Here is a 4613-nt window from a genome sequence, read left to right as displayed (position 1 = left end):
CCGAGTCCATCAGTCAGACAGCAGAATTTTCGACTTTCTTCAACTTTTAAGCACAAATAACAAACAAACAAGCCTAGGCTCTGATACCACTGATGGGTTTTGAGCATTCTAACACTTCCTAAGTGTACATGCAACCCTAATAACCTTGGATCTATGTTTGTCTAATTATCATGCAAAGTTGAATTCCAAGGTTATATTCCTATCTAGCATACATGGGGAACAATTTTAACTTGAATCATAGATAGAATAACTTACCTTGTTGTTGCTTGTGTTCCTTGAAACCTTGTGAGCCTAGCACCCCAAGTGTGATGCCTCAAATGCTTCACACAACACCAAATGCTCTTGGAAAGACTCTTGAGATAACACACACTTCTCAAAATCGGCCAAGCCCTCTAGTTTCTTAGTGTTCAACTTGTGTTGCCAATTTTGTGGAGAATGGGACTCTTATATAGTGTTGGCACATCTAGGGTTACACCATGTAAACCCTAATGTGTCATGACTCTTCATTTCCATGACCCATGGGTTTGTAACTCCCATGGAGCATCCATGGAGCATCCTATGGGTAGAACCCAACTTGATAATCCATGGAGCCTCTTAGCCCACTATACAAGATATGGATGATTTACATAATCAACCCATATATTTAATTAGTTATCCTTTGATCACTTAATTAATTCCAAATTAATTCTTTGATCAACTAATTAAATAATATTATTAATATATTAGAACTTATAATATATTAATAATCTCCAAGTGTTATTTCTCTCATTTAGTCTATCCAATTGCATGGTGCCATGCAACCCAAATGGACCATGCCGGGTCGGGTCAAGTACAAGCCCGAAATAGTTATGGACTTAGACACCTTATCCAACACTAACGCCCATGGAGATACAAGAATCGTCCGGACAGTTTAACGACTACTCAACAATAGAATGAAAAGACCAAGCTTCTCACCTTTGAGAGCTCCGGTCTTATTCTTCAAGAAGACAGACTTCAGCGGGTGCGATCATACCAACACTAATGCACCGGATCCCATCAGAACTCCGCAGTTAAGCATGCTTGGGCATGAGTAGTACTAGTATGGGTAACACCTTGGGAAGTCCCCGTGGTGCAGACCTCGACAGGATTTCCATTAGAAATCATTATCTTCTGCCTCGCATAGATGAATTGGTTGATCAACCGCAGGGAACAAGGTGCATTTCAGAAATCGACCCAAGATCCGAATATCACCAGTTACGAGTGTTAGTGAAGAATGTCCCGAGGACAATCTTCCAAACTCGATGCGGACGCTACGAGTCCGTAGTGATATCCTTCGGATAGGAACATTATGCCCATCATATTCATGAACTAAATGAATAGGGTACGCCATTCTTACTTGGATCAGTTCGTCATTTTCCTTATAAATGACTTACTTATCTACTCTCGTGGTAAGAAGGAAATCATAAAGAGCATCTACAACGGACCATGGAAACATTACAATCAGAGATGCTTTATGCGAAGTTCTATAAATATGAGTTTTAGATTCGAAGAGTCAAATTCCTAAGACACATTATTAGTAATGTGGGAATTCTTGAGGACCCTTCCAAAGGTCAAAACCATTGAGAATTTGTCAACACCGAAGATGCTTACGAAATTCGCCAAATTCTAGGTCTTGCTGACCTACTGTCGGAAGTTCATTCAGAAATCCTCGTGAATTACAGAACCTCTTACGACTTTGATTTAGAAAGGAGTGGCCCTTGACTGGGAAGAGAAGTAAGAAAAAGAAACCTTGGAATTCCAAGTGAGAGACCAAATCCTTTTTGGAAGTCTCACTCTGGGAAGGCTTGATACGCTTCAGAAAGCATGGAGAGCTAAATCCAAGAAAGTTAGGACCTACGAGATTCTTACCCGAATCGGCCCTGTAACTCGCAAACCCAACCTACACCACGAAATCGGTAACGTACATTTTACCCCTCATGTCTCGAACTTGAAAACTTACTTTCCGTCAGGACTCTCGTAATCCCACTCAACGAGATCGAGATCAACGAGAGCCTCGCCTTCAAGGAAGAGCCGTAGTGACCATCGACCGAGAGGTCAAGCGGACGAAGCAACGCCGAAGGTTTGTTGGGATACCAACCGAGTACCCACATTCACTTGGGAGCACAAGAACCAATCAATAAGGAAGTATCCCCACCTCCTTGCTCGATTATTCATACCTACACCTTACCTAAATTCTAATTTCAGGACGAAATTCCCTCTAACGGGGGGATGATGTGACAACCCGAAACTTTCCATCCAGTTCAGTCAAACACTTCATTAAAAGTCAAACTCATTACAATTATCTTTTACCACAATTAGGAGTTTATTTGAGTGTTCTGAGCCTTGTACACTTAAGGAATAAATGTCGGGGTTTATCAGCTGACGTTATAGCTCAAAGAAATGACCTTAAACACCCATGCAAGGAGTTCACGACCACCACATGGGAGTTTATGGCCATAAAATCCATGTGGGCCGTAAACTCTTGTTTATAAGATGATATGTTGGTCATTTGTTTATTCCTTCCTTCCCTTTGGCTGAAATCCTCTCAAGTACCATCCCGATCTTCGTCCCCGGTCTTCAAATCTCGTAAGCTTATTGGCTTAACTAGTTGATATCTTGCATGAACTAGTAATCTTACATGATTTCATGCATGAAATCATTCCATTTTGTAGATCTTCAAGTTTCACCATTAACACCAAGAACACACCCTAGTGTTCTTGGCCAAAACCGACCATTCAAGCTCCTAGATCGTAAGTACTCTTGTGCTAACTCATTGTACACTAGGTGTATCAATTTTAAGGCTTAGAAAACATAAGGAATCATATGATTCAAGGAGTTTACAGCTAATACATATTCTTGGGAGGTAAAACCCTTTTAAGGGTGTTTTGATGCCCTAACACCTTAGTAAGACTTAGATATTAGCATAGAGCCTTACACCAATGAACTAAGGACTTCAATACATGAAATTGTACTTCTTAACATGATTTTATGGCCGTAAAATCATGGGGAAGTGGTCCCAGGACCGTAAACACCATACAAGGCCATTCTTGGACCTTAAACCCACCCAACCTCTTGTTTATGCCTTAGAACACTTAACCACTTAAGTCTTTATAGCTTTGAGCCTCATTTGATGACCGAATTGAGAGTTTACGGCTAGGAGTAAAATCCCCTGGGTCGTAAACTCCTTAAGACATGGTCCATTGACCATAAACTCCCGTATAAGGTCTTGCACTCCTTTGTTGCAACCCGATAGCCTCCTAACACTTAGAACAAAGTGTTTTCCTCAAATTAGGATGTTTATACATGTTTAATTAGTGTTATAATTACTAATTATTTATATGCATATGTCTTCATCTGTTATTAGGATCATTGTGTGTGTTTAAGTCTTCACTTGACACCGAACACTTGTCCGACACTTCCATCCGATCCGCTCACTGCAGGTGAGTTCATACCCCATAATTAAATGTTTTTAAATGTTTATAAATGATTTATGGGGGGGGAATACAAGTTGAATCATTTTTAGTTATTATATCAATCACATGTGATTAATAACCAGCATGCAAATGGATTTACTATACGTTAACTGTTTTACCAAACAAATTTCTTCAAATGGCTTCTTAAACGTTTTTACATGTTTAAAACTCTTTATTAAACTGTCTTACATACTGTAAGTTTCCTTTCAAACTCTAATACAAATGTGTTTTCACACAAAGGTTTTTCTTATACTTAAACTGTCTTAGCAAACAAAATACTTTCAATCGTTTTATTAGCTGACATCAAGTCATCGTTTCTTAGTATTAAACTTTTCAATGGTTTTAGAAAATTTCTTTTATGCTTTTATATTATCAAATGCATGCCTAGATATGTATAGTTATGACTTAGCACGGTTAGCTCGCTTTATTTCCTTTTCCTCGTTGGGATGTGGCCTTAGGGCATCGGTTGCTCGTCCGAATTTCGTCTAAATATTAGTTATATATCATGTATACATATATAGACATAAAAGTTCCAGTAGTTAGTTCGGTACCTATGGGTAGCAAATGTATACTTCCAGTTATACTCGTACATTACTAGTAACTATAATACGCATAGTTAGTGATACTACTTACCATTCCAAGTACAAGGAATCACACAAGAGTCAGTTCATTCATGAGTCTATACTAATACATTACATGTTACATGAATACATCTACATAGATACGATTACATGAATATGTTTACATAGATACGCTTACATGAATACGTTTAGATAGATACGCTTACATGAATACATTTACATAGATACGCTTACATGAATACACTTACATAGGTACGCTTATAGGATTACGCTTACAATACACGATAACATAACAAACGTAACAAGGTGTTATAGCATGGAACAAGTTCAGGATCTAACTATACCAATGAATCACTAATACTTTGTGATAGTTATATTGGGTATACATGATCATAGTAATGTGGATGTTCACGGCTTGCAGAAATGCAGGTTCTTGTTTGGTTCCCAGAATCTCTTGATAGAGAGCATATAGTACGGGTTCTAGCCATTACATTATGCCATAACCCTCAATTAAGGAAAAATTAGTACAAAGTAGTCACTT

At 38.5% G+C, this 4613-nt stretch overlaps 1 pseudogene; it reads left to right on the top strand.

The window, feature by feature from the left end:
• The first annotated feature begins 998 nt into the window (after positions 1-998).
• On the top strand, positions 999-1117 carry LOC145071875 (5S ribosomal RNA; annotated as a pseudogene).
• The last annotated feature ends 3496 nt before the right edge of the window (positions 1118-4613 follow it).

Source organism: Lactuca serriola, chromosome 8, assembly GCF_051521515.1.
Source record: "Lactuca serriola cultivar US96UC23 chromosome 8, Lser_US96UC23_V15, whole genome shotgun sequence".
NCBI lineage: Eukaryota > Viridiplantae > Streptophyta > Magnoliopsida > Asterales > Asteraceae > Lactuca > Lactuca serriola.
This window is presented reverse-complemented; position numbering and strand designations above follow the sequence as displayed.